We start from the raw sequence: 14825 nt of genomic DNA on the forward strand, positions 1-14825 counted from the left end.
TGAGTGTGAGTGTGAGCGTAAGGGTGAGGCTGACGGTGAGGGTGAGTGTGATTGTGAGTGTGAGGTTAAGGGTGAGTGTGAGTGTGAGTGTGAGTGTGAGTGTGAGGGTGAGTGCTAATTTGAGTGTGAGTGTGAGTGTGAGGGTGAGGGTGAGTGTGAGGGTGAGGATGAGGGTGAGTGTGAGTGTGAGTGTGAGTTTGAGTGTGAGGGTTAGGGTTAGGGTTAGGGTGAGTGTGAGGGTGAGTGTGAGTATAAGTGTGCGTGTGAGTGTGAGGGTGAGGGTGAGAGTGAGTGTGATTGTGAGTGTGAGGGTTAGGGAGAGGGTGAGTGTGAGTGTGTGTGTGAGTGTGAGGGTGAGGGTTAAAGTTAGGTTTAGGGTGAGTGTGAGGGTGAGTGTGAGGGTGAGTGTGAGTGTGAGTGTGAGGGTGAGGGTGAGGGTGAGGGTTAGGGTTAGCGTGAGTGTGAGTGTGTGTGTGAGTGTGAGTGTGAGTGTGAGTGTGAGTGTGAGGGTGAGTGTGAGTGTGAAAGGTAGGGTTAGGGTTAGGGTGAGTGTGAGGGTGAGGGTGAGGGTGAGTGTGAGTGTGAGTGTGAGTGTGGGTGTGAGTGCGAGGGTGAGTGTGAGTGTGAGGTTGAGGGTGAGTGTGAGTGTGAGGGTGAGTTTGAGATTGAGTGTGGATGTGAGTGTGAGTGTGAGGGTGAGTGTGAGTGTGAGGGTTAGGGTTAGGGTTAGGGGAGTGTGAGGGTGAGTGTGAGGGTGAGGGTGAGGGTGAGTTTGAGTGTGAGTGTGAGAGTGAGTTGTAGTGTGAGTGTGAGTGTGAGGGTGAGTGTGAGTGTGAGTGTGAGTGTGAGTGTGAGGTTGAGTGTGAGGGTTAGGTTTGGGGTTAGCGGTAGTGTGAGGGTGAGGGTGAGTGTGAGTGTGAGTGTGAGTGTGAGGGTGAGGGTGAGAGTGAGTGTGAGTGTGAGGGTGAAAGTGAGGGTGAGGGTGAGGGTGAGGGTGAGTGTGAAAGTGAGGGTGAGTGTTAGGGTTAGCGTGAGTGTGAGTGTGTGTGTGAGGGTGAGGGTGAGTGTGAGTGTGAGGGTTTGGGTTAGGGTTAGGGTGAATGTGAGGGTGAGTGTGAGTGTGAGTGTGAGGTTTAGGGTTAGGGTGAGTGTGAGGGTGAGTGTGAGGATGAGTGTGAGTGTGAGAGTGAGTGTGAGTGTGAGGGTGAGGGTGAGGTTGAGTGTGAGTGTGAGAGTGAGTGTGAGGGTGAGGGTGAGGGTGAGTGTGACAGTGAGATTGAGGGTGAGGGTGAGGGTGAGTGTGAGTATGAGTGTGAGTGTGAGTGTGAGGGTGAGTGTGAGTGTGAAGGTGAGTGTGACTGTGAGTGTGAGTTTGAGGGTGAGGGTGTGTGTGAGAGTGAGTGTGAGTGTGAGGGTGAGTGTGAAGGTGAGTGTGAGGGTGAGGGTTAGGGTTAGGGTGAGTGTGAGTGTGAGGGTTAGGGTTAGGGTTAGGGTGAGTGTGAGGGTGAGTGTGAGTGTGAGGATAAGTGTGAGTTTTAGGGTTAGGGTGAGTGTGAGGGTGAGTGTGAGGATGAGGGTGAGGGTGAGTTTGAGTGTGAGTGTGAGTGTGAGTGTTAGTGTTAGTGTGAGTGTGAGATTGAGGGTGAGGCTGAGGGTGAGGGTTAGGGTGAGTGTGAGTGTGAGTGTGAGGCTGAGTGTGAGGGTGAGTGTGAGTGTGATTGTTAGTGTGAGTGTGAGTGTGAGTGTGAGGGTTAGGGTTAGGGTGAGTGTGAGGGTGAGTGTGATGCTGAGTGTGAGTGTGAGTGTGAGTGTGAGTGTGAGTGTGAGGTTGAGTGTTAGGGTTAGGGTTACGGTTAATGTGAGGGTGAGGGTGAGTGTGAGTGTGAGTGTGAGGGTGAGTGTGAGTTTGAGGGTGAGTGTGAGGGTGAGTGTGAGTGTGAGTGTGAGTGTGAGTGTGAGGTTGAGTGTTAGGGTTAGGGTTACGGTTAATGTGAGGGTGAGGGTGAGTGTGAGTGTGAGTGTGAGGGTGAGTGTGAGTTTGAGGGTGAGTGTGAGTGTGAGGGAGAGTGTGAGTGAGTGTGAGGGTGAGGGTGAGTGTGAGTTTGAGGGTTAGGGTTAGGGTTAGGGTGAGTGTGAGGGTGAGTGTGAGGGTGAGTGTGATGCTGAGTGTGAGTGTGAGTGTGAGTGTGAGTGTGAGGTTGAGTGTTAGGGTTAGGGTTACGGTTAATGTGAGGGTGAGGGTGAGGGTGAGTGTGAGTGTGAGTGTGAGGGTTAGGGTTAGTGTGAGGGTGAGGGTGAGTGTGAGTGTGAGTGTGAGGGTGAGTGTGAGTTTGAGGGTGAGTGTGAGTGTGAGGGTGAGTGTGAGTGTGAGTGTGAGTGTGAGTGTGAGGTTGAGTGTTAGGGTTAGGGTTACGGTTAATGTGAGGGTGAGGGTGAGTGTGAGTGTGAGTGTGAGGGTTAGGGTTAGGGTTAGTGTGAGGGTGAGTGTGAGTGTGAGTGTGAGGGTGAGGGTGAGTGTGAGCTTGCGGGTGAGTGTGAGTGTGAGGGTGAGTGTGAGTGTGAGTGTGAGGGTGAGTGTGAGTGTGAGGGTTAGGGTTAGGGTTCGGGTGAGTGTGATGGTGAGTGTGAGTGTGAGTGTTAGTGTGAGTGTGAGGGTGAGTGTGAGTGTGAGGGTGAGTGTGAGGGTGAGGGTGAGGGTGAAGGTGAGGGTGAGGCTAGAGGGTGAGGGTGAGTGTGATTGTTAGTGTGAGTGTGAGTGTGAGGGTTAGGGTTAGGGTTAGGGTGACTGTGAGGGTGAGTTTGAGGGTGAGGGTGAGTGTGAGTGTGAGTGTGAGGGTGAGGGTGAGGGTGAGTGTGAGTGTGAGGGTGAGTGTGAGGGTGAGTGTGAGAGTGAGTGTGAGTGTGAGGGTGAGGGTGAGTGTGAGTGTGAGGGTTAGGGTGAGTGTGAGTGTGAGTGTGAGGGTTAGGGTGAGGGTGAGTGTGAGTGTGAGGGTGAGTGTGAGGGTGAGTGTGAGAGTGAGTGTGAGTTTGAGGGTGAGTGTGGGTGTGAGTGTCAGTGTGAGGGTGAGAGTAAAAGTGAGTGTGAGGGTGAGTGTGAGGGTGAGTGTGAGTGTGAGTGTGAGGGTGAGTGTGAGGGTGAGGGTGAGTGTGTGTGAGGGTGAGTGTGAGTGTGAGGGTGAGGGTGAGGGTGAGGGTGAATGTGAGGGTCAGTGAAAGTGTGAGTGTGAGTGTGAGGGTGAGAGTGAGGGTGAGTGTGAGGCTGAGTGTGAGTGTGAGGGTGAGGGTGAGTGTGAGTGTGAGGGTGAGGGTGAGTGTGAGGGTGAGTGTGAGTGTCACTGTGAGTGTGAGGGTGAGTGTGAGGGTCAGTGTGAGTTTGAGGGTTAGGGTTAGGGTTATGGTGAGTGTGAGTGTGAGTGTGAGTGTGAGGGTGAGTGTGAGTGCGAGTGTGAGTGTGAGGGTTAGGGTTAGGGTTAGTGTGAGTGTGAGGGTGAGTGTGAGTGTGAGTGTGAGGGTGAGTGTGAGTGTGAGGGTGAGGGTGAGTGTGAGGGTGAATGTGAGTGTGAGTGTGAGGGTGAGTGTGAGTGTGAGGGTTAGGGTTAGGGTTAGGGTGAGTGTGAGGGTGAGTGTGAGTGATAGTGTGAGTGTGAGTGTGAGGGTGAGGGTGAGGGTTAGGGTTAGGGTGAGTGTGAGGGTGAGTGTGACGATAAGTGTGAGTGTGAGTGTGAGCGTGAGGGTGAGGGTGACTATGAGGGTTAGGGTTAGGGTTAGGGTGAGTGTGAGGGTGAGTGTGAGGGTGAGTGTGAGTGTGAGGGTGAGGGTGAGTGTGAGGGTGAGTGTGAGCGTGAGGGTGAGGGTGAGGGTGACAGTGAGTGTGAGGGTAGTGTGAGTTTGAGTGTGAGTGTGAGTGTGGGTGTGTGAGGGTGAGTGTGAGTGTGAGGGTGAGTGTGAGTGTGAGTGTGAGTGTGAGTGTGAGGGTGAGGGTGAGTGTGAGTATGAGGGTTAGGGTTAGGGTTAGGGTGAGTGTGAGGGTGAGTGTGAGGGTGAAAAAATGTCTCACAGGTAAAAAAAGTCTCATGGGTAAAAAATTCCCGCAGGTAAAAAGTCTCAGGGGTAAAATAAGTCTCAGGGGTAAAATAAGTCTCAGGGGTAAAATAAGTCTCACAGGTAAAAAAAGTCTCACGAGTTAAAAAACATCTGACGGGTAAAAAGTCTCAGAGGTAAAAAGTCCCATAAGTAAGAAATGTCTCACGGGAAAAAAGTCTGACGGGTAAAAAAAGTCATGGGTAAAAAGCCTCACAAGTAAAGGTAGTCTCAGAGGTAAAAAAAGATTCGGGTAAAAAGTCTAGCAGGTAGAAAAGTCTCACAGGTAGAAAAAGTCTCATGGGTAAAAAATTCCCGCAGGTAAAAATCTCAGGGGTAAAATAAGTCTCAGGGGTAAAATAAGTCTTAGGGGTAAAAAAAGTCTCACAGGTAAAAAAAGTTTCAGAGGTAAAAAAAGATTCGCGTAAAAAGTCTAGCAGGTAGAAAAGCCTCACAGGTAGAAAAAGTGTCATGGGTAAAAAATTCCCGCAGGTAAAAAGTCTCAGGGGTAAAATAAGTCTCACCGTTAAAAAAAGTCTCACGGTTTAAAAAAGATCTGACGGGTAAAAAGTCTCAGAGGTAAAAAGTCCCATAGGTAAAAAATGTCTCACGGGAAAAAAGTCTGACGGGTAAAAAAAGTCATGGGTAAAAAGCCTCACAGGTAAAAGAAGTCTCAGAGGTAAAAAAAGATTCGGGTAAAAAGTCTAGCAGGTAGAAAAGTCTCACAGGTAGAAAAAGTCTCATGGGTAAAAAATTCCCGCAGGTAAAAATCTCAGGGGGAAAATAAGTCTCACAGGTAAAAAAAGTCTCACGGGTTAAAAAACATCTGACGGGTAAAAAGTCTCAGAGGTAAAAAGTCCCATAGGTAAAAAATGTCTAACGTGAAAAAAGTCGGACGGGTAAAAAAAGTCATGGGTAAAAAAAGTCTCAGGGGTAAAATAAGTCTCAGGGGTAAAATAAGTCTTAGGGGTAAAAAGTCCCATAGGTAAAAAATGTCTCACGTGAAAAAAGTCGGACGGGTAAAAAAAGTCATGGGTAAAAAAAGTCTCAGGGGTAAAGTAAGTCTCATGGGTAAAAAAAGATTCGGGTAAAAAGTCTAGCAGGTAGAAAAGTCTCACAGGTAGAAAAAATCTCATGGGTAGAATATTCCTGCATGTAAAAATCTCAGGGGTAAAATAAGTCCCAGGGGTAAAATAAGTCTCATGGGAAAATAAGTCTTAGGGGTAAAAAAAGTCATGGGTAAAAAAAGTCTCACAGGTAAAAAAAGTCTCAGAGGTAAAAGAAGATTCGGGTAAAAAGTCTAGCAGGTAGAAAAGTCTCACAGGTAGAAAAAGTCTCATGGGTAAAAAATTCCCGCAGGTAAAAAGTCTCGGGGTAAAATAAGTCTCACAGGTAAAAAAAGTCTCACGGGTAGAAAAAAGTCTCACGGGTAAAAGAAGTCATGGTTAAAAAGGTCTCACAGTTAAAAAAAGTCTCACGGGTTAAAAAGCATCTGACGGGTAAAAAGTCTCAGAGGTAAAAAGTCCCATAGGTAAAAAATGTCTCACGGGATAAAAGTCTGACGGGTAAAAAAAGTCATGGGTAAAAAGCCTCACAGGTAAAAGAAGTCTCAGAGGTAAAAAAAGATTCGGGTAAAATGTCTAGCAGGTAGAAAAGTCTCACAGGTAGAAAAAGTCTCATGGGTAAAAAATTCCCGCAGGTAAAATGTCTCAGGGGTAAAATAAGTCTCAGGGAGAAAATAAGTCTTAGGGGTAAAAAAAGTCTCACGGGTTAAAAAACATCTGACGGGTAAAAAGTCTCAGAGGTAAAAAGTCCCATAGGTAAAAAATGTCTCACGGGATAAAAGTCTGACGGGTAAAAAAAGTCATGGGTAAAAAAAGTCTCACAGGTAAAAGAAGTCTCAGAGGTAAAAAAAGATTCGGGGAAAATGTCTAGCAGGTAGAAAAGTCGCACAGGTAGAAAAAGTCTCATGGGTAAAAAATTCCCGCAGGTAAAAAGTCTCAGGGGTAAAATAAGTCTCAGGGGTAAAATAAGTCTCAGGGGTAAAAAAAGTCTCACGGGTTAAAAAACATCTGACAGGTAAAAAGTCTCAGTGGCAAAAAGTCCCATAGGTAAAAAATGTCTCACTTGAAAAAAGTCTGACGGGCAAAAAAAGTCCTGGGTAAAAAAAGTCTCATAGGTAAAAGAAGTCTCAAAGGTAAAAAAAGATTTGGCTAAAAAGTCTAGCAGGTAGAAAAGTCTCACAGGTAGAAAAAGTCTCATGGGTAAAAAATTCCCGCAGGTAAAAAGTCTCGGGGTAAAACAAGTCTCAGGGGTAAAATAAGTCTCAAAGGTAAAAAAAGTCTCACGGGTAGAAAAAAGTCTCACGGGTAAAAGAAGTCATGGGTAAAAAGGTCTCACAGTTAAAAAAAGTCTCACGGGTTAAAAAACATCTGACGGGTAAAAAGTCTCAGAGGTAAAAAGTCCCAGAGGTAAAAAATGTCTCACGGGAAAAAAGTCTGACAGGTAAAAAAAGTCATGGGTAAAAAGCCTCACAGGTAAAAGAAGTCTCAGAGGTAAAAAAAGATTCGGGTAAAAAGTCTAGCAGGTAGAAAAGTCTCACAGGTAGAAAAAGTCTCATGGGTAAAAAATTCCCGCAGGTAAAAAGTCTCAGGGGTAAAATAAGTCTCAGGGGTAAAATAAGTCTCAGGGGTAAAAAAAGTCTCACGGGTTAAAAAACATCTGACGGGTAAAAAGTCTCAGAGGTAAAAAGTCCCATATGTAAAAAATATCTCACGTGAAAAAAGTCTGCCGGGTAAAAAAGTCATGGGTAAAAAAAGTCTCAGAGGTAAAAAAAGATTCGGGTAAAAAGTCTAGCAGGTAGAAAAGTCTCACAGGTAGAAAAAGTCTCATGGGTAAAAAATTCCCGCAGGTAAAAATCTCAAGGGTAAAATAAGTCTCAGGGGTAAAATAAGTCTCATGGGTACTATAAGTCTGACGGGTAAAAAAAGTCATGGGTATAAAAGGTCTCAGAGGTAAAAAAAGTTTCAGAGGTAAAAAAAGATTCGGGTAAAATGTCTAGCAGGTAGAAAAGTCGCAGAGGTAGAAAAAGTCTCATGGGTAAAAAATTCCCGCAGGTAAAATGTCTCAGGGGTAAAATAAGTCTCAGGGGTAAGATAACTCTCAGGGATAAAAAAAGTCTCACAGGTGAAAAAAGTCTCACGGGTTAAAAAACATCTGACGGGTAAAAAGTCTCAGAGGTAAAAAGTCCCATATGTAAAAAATGTCTCACGGGAAAAAAGTCTGACGCGAAAAAAAAAGTCATGGGTAAAAAAAGTCTCAGAGGTAAAAAAAGATTCGGGTAAAAAGTCTAGCAGGTAGAAAAGTCTCACAGGTAGAAAAAGTCTCATGGGTAAAAAATTCCCGCAGGTAAAAAGTCTCGAGGGTAAAATAAGTCTCAGGGGTAAAATAAGTCTCACAGGTAAAAAAAGTCTCACGGGTTAAAAAACATCTGACGGGTAAAAAGTCTCAGAGGTAAAAAGTCCCATAGGTAAAAAATGTCTCAGGGGAAAAAAGTCTGACGGGTAAAAAAAGTCATGGGTAAAAAAAGTCTCACAGGTAAAAGAAGTCTCAGAGGTAAAAAAAGATTCGGGTAAAAAGTCTAGCAGGTAGAAAAGTCTCACAGGTAGAAAAAGTCTCATGGGTAAAAAATTCCCGCAGGTAAAAAGTCTCAGGGGTAAAATAAATCTCACAGGTAAAAAAAGTCTCACGGGTAGTAGAAGTCTCAGAGGTAAAAAAAGATTCGGGTAAAAAGTCTAGCAGGTAGAAAAGTCTCACAGGTAGAAAAAGTCTCATGGGTAAAAAATTCCCGCATGTAAAAATCTCAGGGGTAAAATAAGTCTCACAGGTAAAAAAAGTCTCACGGGTTAAAAAACATCTGACGGGTAAAAAGTCTCAGAGGTAAAAAGTCCCATATGTAAAAAATGTCTCACGTGAAAAAAGTCTGACGCGAAAAAAAAAGTCATGGTTAAAAAAAGTCTCACAGGTAAAAAAAGATTCGGGAAAAAGTCTAGCAGGTAGAAAAGTCGCACAGGTAGAAAAAGTCTCATGGGTAAAAAATTCCCGCAGGTTTAAAAGTCTCAGGGGTAAAATAAGTCTCAGGGGTAACATAAGTCTCATGGGTAAAAAATGTGTCACAGGTAAAAAAAGTCTCAGAGGTAAAAAAAGATTCGGGTAAAAAGTCTAGCAGGTAGAAAAGTCTCACAGGTAGAAAAAGTCTCATGGGAAAAAATTCCCGCATGTAAAAATCTCAGGGGTAAAATAAGTCTCAGGGGTAAAATAAGTTTCACAGATAAAAAAAGTCTCACGGGTTAAAAAACATCTGACGGGTAAAAAGTCTCAGAGGTAAAAAGTCCCATATGTAAAAAATGTCTCACGGGAAAAAAGTCTGACGCGAAAAAAAAAGTCATGGGTAAAAAAAGTCTCAGAGGTAAAAAAAGATTCGGGTAAAAAGTCTAGCAGGTAGAAAAGTCTCACAGGTAGAAAAAGTCTCATGGGTAAAAAATTCCCGCAGGTAAAAAGTCTCGGGGGTAAAATAAGTCTCACAGGTAAAAAAAGTCTCACGGGTTAAAAAACATCTGACGGGTAAAAAGTCTCAGAGGTAAAAAGTCCCATAGGTAAAAAATGTCTCACGTGAAAAAAGTCTGACGGGTAAAAAAAGTCATGGGTAAAAAAAGTCTCACAGGTAAAAGAAGTCTGAGAGGTAAAAAAAGATTCGGGTAAAAAGTCTAGCAGGTTGAAAAGTCTCACAGGTAGAAAAAGTCTCATGGGTAAAAAATTCCCGCAGGTAAAAAGTCTCAGGGGTAAAATAAGTCTCACAGGTAAAAAAAGTCTCACGGGTAGTAGAAGTCTCAGAGGTAAAAAAAGATTCGGGTAAAAAGTCTAGCAGGTAGAAAAGTCGCAGAGGTAGAAAAAGTCTCATGGGTAAAAAATTCCCGCATGTAAAAATCTCAGGGGTAAAATAAGTCTCAGGGGTAAAATAAGTCTCACAGGTAAAAAAAGTCTCACGGGTTAAAAAACATCTGATGGGTAAAAAGTCTCAGAGGTAAAAAGTCCCATATGTAAAAAATGTCTCACGTGAAAAAAGTCTGACGCGAAAAAAAAAGTCATGGTTAAAAAAAGTCTCACAGGTAAAAAAAGATTCGGGTAAAAAGTCTAGCAGGTAGAAAAGTCGCACAGGTAGAAAAAGTCTCATGGGTAAAAAATTCCCGCAGGTTTAAAAGTCTCAGGGGTAAAATAAGTCACAGGGGTAACATAAGTCTCATGGGTAAAAAATGTGTCACAGGTAAAAAAAGTCTCAGAGGTAAAAAAAGATTCGGGTAAAAAGTCTAGCAGGTAGAAAAGTCTCACAGGTAGAAAAAGTCTCATGGGAAAAAATTCCCGCATGTAAAAATCTCAGGGGTAAAATAAGTCTCAGGGGTAAAATAAGTTTCACAGATAAAAAAAGTCTCACGGGTTAAAAAACATCTGACGGGTAAAAAGTCTCAGAGGTAAAAAGTCCCATAGGTAAAAAATGTCTCACGTGAAAAAAGTCTGACGGGTAAAAAAAGTCATGGGTAAAAAAAGTCTCACAGGTAAAAGAAGTCTCAGAGGTAAAAAAAGATTCGGGTAAAAAGTCTAGCAGGTAGAAAAGTCTCACAGGTAGAAAAAGTCTCATGGGTAAAATATTCCCGCAGGTAAACAGTCTCAGGGGTGAAATAAGTCTCAGGGGTAAAATAAGTCTCAGGGGTAAAAAAAGTCTCACGTGTTAAAAAACATCTGATGGGTTAAAAGTCTCAGAGGTAAAAAGTCGAATAGGTAAAAAATGTCTCACGGGAAAAAAGTCTGATGGGTAAAAAAAGTCATGGGTAAAAAAAGTGTCACAGGTAAAAAAAGTCTCAGAGGTAAAAAAAGTTAAAGAGGTAAAAAAAGATTCGGGTAAAAAGTCTAGCAGGTAGAAAAGTCTCACAGGTAGAAAAAGTCTCATGGGAAAAAATTCCCGCATGTAAAAATCTCAGGGGTAAAATAAGTCTCAGGGGTAAAATAAGTTTCACAGATAAAAAAAGTCTCACGGGTTAAAAAACATTTGACGGGTAAAAAGTCTCAGAGGTAAAAAGTCCCATATGTAAAAAATGTCTCACGGGAAAAAAGTCTGACGCGAAAAAAAAAGTCATGGGTAAAAAAAGTCTCAGAGGTAAAAAAAGATTCGGGTAAAAAGTCTAGCAGGTAGAAAAGTCTCACAGGTAGAAAAAGTCTCATGGGTAAAAAATTCACGCAGGTAAAAAGTCTCATGGGTAAAATAAGTCTCAGGGGTAAAATAAGTCTCATGGGTAAAAAATGTGTCACAGGTAAAAAAAGTCTCACAGGTAAAAACAGTCTCAGAGGTAAAAAAAGATTCGGGTAAAAAGTCTAGCAGGTAGAAAAGTCTCACAGGTAGAAAAAGTCTCATGGGTAAAAAATTCCCGCAGGTAAAAAGTCTCATGGGTAAAATAAGTCTCAGGGGTAAAATAAGTCTCACAGGTAAAAAAAGTCTCACGGGTTAAAAAACATCTGACGGGTAAAAAGTCTCAGAGGTAAAAAGTCCCATAGGTAAAAAATGTCTCACGGGAAAAAAGTCTGACGGGTTAAAAAAGTCATGGGTAAAAAAAAGTCTCACAGGTAAAAGAAGCCTCAGAGGTAAAAAAAGATTCGGGTAAAGAGTCTAGCAGGTTGAAAAGTCGCACAGGTAGAAAAAGTCTCATGGGTAAAAAATTCGCGCAGGTAAAAAGTCTCAGGGGTAAAATAAGTCTCAGGGGTAAAATAAGTCTCAAAGGTAAAAAAAGTCTCACGGGTAGAAAAAAGTCTCACGGGTAAAAGAAGTCATGGGTAAAAAGGTCTCACAGTTAAAAAAAGTCTCACGGGTTAAAAAACATCTGACGGGTAAAAAGTCTCAGAGGTAAAAAGTCCCAGAGGTAAAAAATGTCTCACGGGAAAAAAGTCTGACAGGTAAAAAAAGTCATGGGTAAAAAGCCTCACAGGTAAAAGAAGTCTCAGAGGTAAAAAAAGATTCGGGTAAAAAGTCTAGCAGGTAGAAAAGTCTCACAGGTAGAAAAAGTCTCATGGGTAAAAAATTCCCGCAGGTAAAAATCTCAGGGGTAAAATAAGTCTCAGGGGTAAAATAAGTCTCAGGGGTAAAAAAAGTCTCACGGGTTAAAAAACATCTGACGGGTAAAAAGTCTCAGAGGTAAAAAGTCCCATATGTAAAAAATATCTCACGTGAAAAAAGTCTGCCGGGTAAAAAAGTCATGGGTAAAAAAAGTCTCAGAGGTAAAAAAAGATTCGGGTAAAAAGTCTAGCAGGTAGAAAAGTCTCACAGGTAGAAAAAGTCTCATGGGTAAAAAATTCCCGCAGGTAAAAATCTCAAGGGTAAAATAAGTCTCAGGGGTAAAATAAGTCTCATGGGTACTATAAGTCTGACGGGTAAAAAAAGTCATGGGTATAAAAGGTCTCAGAGGTAAAAAAAGTTTCAGAGGTAAAAAAAGATTCGGGTAAAATGTCTAGCAGGTAGAAAAGTCGCAGAGGTAGAAAAAGTCTCATGGGTAAAAAATTCCCGCAGGTAAAATGTCTCAGGGGTAAAATAAGTCTCAGGGGTAAGATAACTCTCAGGGATAAAAAAAGTCTCACAGGTGAAAAAAGTCTCACGGGTTAAAAAACATCTGACGGGTAAAAAGTCTCAGAGGTAAAAAGTCCCATATGTAAAAAATGTCTCACGGGAAAAAAGTCTGACGCGAAAAAAAAAGTCATGGGTAAAAAAAGTCTCAGAGGTAAAAAAAGATTCGGGTAAAAAGTCTAGCAGGTAGAAAAGTCTCACAGGTAGAAAAAGTCTCATGGGTAAAAAATTCCCGCAGGTAAAAAGTCTCGAGGGTAAAATAAGTCTCAGGGGTAAAATAAGTCTCACAGGTAAAAAAAGTCTCACGGGTTAAAAAACATCTGACGGGTAAAAAGTCTCAGAGGTAAAAAGTCCCATAGGTAAAAAATGTCTCACGTGAAAAAAGTCTGACGGGTAAAAAAAGTCATGGGTAAAAAAAGTCTCACAGGTAAAAGAAGTCTCAGAGGTAAAAAAAGATTCGGGTAAAAAGTCTAGCAGGTAGAAAAGTCTCACAGGTAGAAAAAGTCTCATGGGTAAAAAATTCCCGCAGGTAAAAAGTCTCAGGGGTAAAATAAGTCTCACAGGTAAAAAAAGTCTCACGGGTTAAAAAACATCTGACGGGTAAAAAGTCTCAGAGGTAAAAAGTCCCATAGGTAAAAAATGTCTCAGGGGAAAAAAGTCTGACGGGTAAAAAAAGTCATGGGTAAAAAAAGTCTCACGGGTAGTAGAAGTCTCAGAGGTAAAAAAAGATTCGGGTAAAAAGTCTAGCAGGTAGAAAAGTCTCACAGGTAGAAAAAGTCTCATGGGTAAAAAATTCCCGCATGTAAAAATCTCAGGGGTAAAATAAGTCTCACAGGTAAAAAAAGTCTCACGGGTTAAAAAACATCTGACGGGTAAAAAGTCTCAGAGGTAAAAAGTCCCATATGTAAAAAATGTCTCACGTGAAAAAAGTCTGACGCAAAAAAAAAAGTCATGGTTAAAAAAAGTCTCACAGGTAAAAAAAGATTCGGGAAAAAGTCTAGCAGGTAGAAAAGTCGCACAGGTAGAAAAAGTCTCATGGGTAAAAAATTCCCGCAGGTTTAAAAGTCTCAGGGGTAAAATAAGTCTCATGGGTAAAAAATATGTCACAGGTAAAAAAAGTCTCACAGGTAAAAAAAGTCTCAGAGGTAAAAAAAGATTCGGGTAAAAAGTCTAGCAGGTAGAAAAGTCTCACAGGTAGAAAAAGTCTCATGGGAAAAAATTCCCGCATGTAAAAATCTCAGGGGTAAAATAAGTCTCAGGGGTAAAATAAGTTTCACAGATAAAAAAAGTCTCACGGGTTAAAAAACATCTGACGGGTAAAAAGTCTCAGAGGTAAAAAGTCCCATATGTAAAAAATGTCTCACGGGAAAAAAGTCTGACGCGAAAAAAAAAGTCATGGGTAAAAAAAGTCTCAGAGGTAAAAAAAGATTCGGGTAAAAAGTCTAGCAGGTAGAAAAGTCTCACAGGTAGAAAAAGTCTCATGGGTAAAAAATTCCCGCAGGTAAAAAGTCTCGAGGGTAAAATAAGTCTCAGGGGTAAAATAAGTCTCACAGGTAAAAAAAGTCTCACGGGTTAAAAAACATCTGACGGGTAAAAAGTCTCAGAGGTAAAAAGTCCCATAGGTAAAAAATGTCTCAGGGGAAAAAAGTCTGACGGGTAAAAAAAGTCATGGGTAAAAAAAGTCTCACAGGTAAAAGAAGTCTCAGAGGTAAAAAAAGATTCGGGTAAAAAGTCTAGCAGGTAGAAAAGTCTCACAGGTAGAAAAAGTCTCATGGGTAAAAAATTCCTGCAGGTAAAAAGTCTCAGGGGTAAAATAAGTCTCACAGGTAAAAAAAGTCTCACGGGTAGTAGAAGTCTCAGAGGTAAAAAAAGATTCGGGTAAAAAGTCTAGCAGGTAGAAAAGTCTCACAGGTAGAAAAAGTCTCATGGGTAAAAAATTCCCGCATGTAAAAATCTCAGGGGTAAAATAAGTCTCACAGGTAAAAAAAGTCTCACAGGTAAAAAAAGTCTCACGGGTTAAAAAACATCTGATGGGTAAAAAGTCTCAGAGGTAAAAAGTCCCATATGTAAAAAATGTCTCACGTGAAAAAAGTCTGACGCGAAAAAAAAAGTCATGGTTAAAAAAAGTCTCACAGGTAAAAAAAGATTCGGGTAAAAAGTCTAGCAGGTAGAAAAGTCGCACAGGTAGAAAAAGTCTCATGGGTAAAAAATTCCCGCAGGTTTAAAAGTCTCAGGGGTAAAATAAGTCACAGGGGTAACATAAGTCTCATGGGTAAAAAATGTGTCACAGGTAAAAAAAGTCTCAGAGGTAAAAAAAGATTCGGGTAAAAAGTCTAGCAGGTAGAAAAGTCTCACAGGTAGAAAAAGTCTCATGGGAAAAAATTCCCGCATGTAAAAATCTCAGGGGTAAAATAAGTCTCAGGGGTAAAATAAGTCTCAGGGGTAAAAAAAGTCTCACGGGTTAAAAAACATCTGACGGGTAAAAAGTCTCAGAGGTAAAAAGTCCCATAGGTAAAAAATGTCTCAGGGGAAAAAACATCTGACGGGTAAAGAAAGTCATGGGTAAAAAAAGTCTCACAGGTAAAAACAGTCTCAGAGGTAAAAAAAGATTCGGGTAAAAAGTCTAGCAGGTATAAAAGTCTCACAGGTAGAAAAAGTCTCATGGGTAAAAAATTCCCGCAGGTAAAAAGTCTCAGGGGTAAAATAAGTCTCATGGGTAAAAAATGTCTCACAGGTAAAAAAAGTCTCAGAGGTAAAAAAAGTCTCAGAGGTAAAAAAAGTCTCAGAGGTAAAAAAAGATTCGGGTAAAAAGTCTAGCAGGTATAAAAGTCTCACAGGTAGAAAAAGTCTCATGGGTAAAAAATTCTCGCAGGTAAAAAGTCTCAGGGGTAAAATAAGTCTCAGGGGTAAAATAAGTCTCATGGGTAAAAAATGTCTCAAAGGTAAAAAAAGTCTCAGAGGTAAAAAAAGGCTCAGAGGTAAAAAAAGATTCGGGTAAAAAGTCTAGCAGGTATAAAAGTCTCACAGGTAGAAAAAGTGTCATGGGTAAAAAATTCTCGCAGGTAAAAAGTCTCAGGGG

At 41.7% G+C, this 14825-nt stretch overlaps 1 long non-coding RNA gene across 1 annotated transcript; it reads left to right on the forward strand.

Moving 5' to 3' along the window:
* The first annotated feature begins 7906 nt into the window (after nt 1-7906).
* LOC308072168 lies at nt 7907-11864 on the forward strand. The gene is made up of 3 exons (XR_013931559.1): nt 7907-8187; nt 10376-11249; nt 11763-11864. It is a non-coding gene; the product is annotated as an uncharacterized lncRNA (long non-coding RNA).
* The last annotated feature ends 2961 nt before the right edge of the window (nt 11865-14825 follow it).

The sequence above is a fragment of the Falco punctatus genome (genome assembly GCF_963210335.1).
Source record: "Falco punctatus genome assembly, chromosome: 12".
Taxonomy (NCBI): Eukaryota; Metazoa; Chordata; class Aves; order Falconiformes; family Falconidae; genus Falco; species Falco punctatus.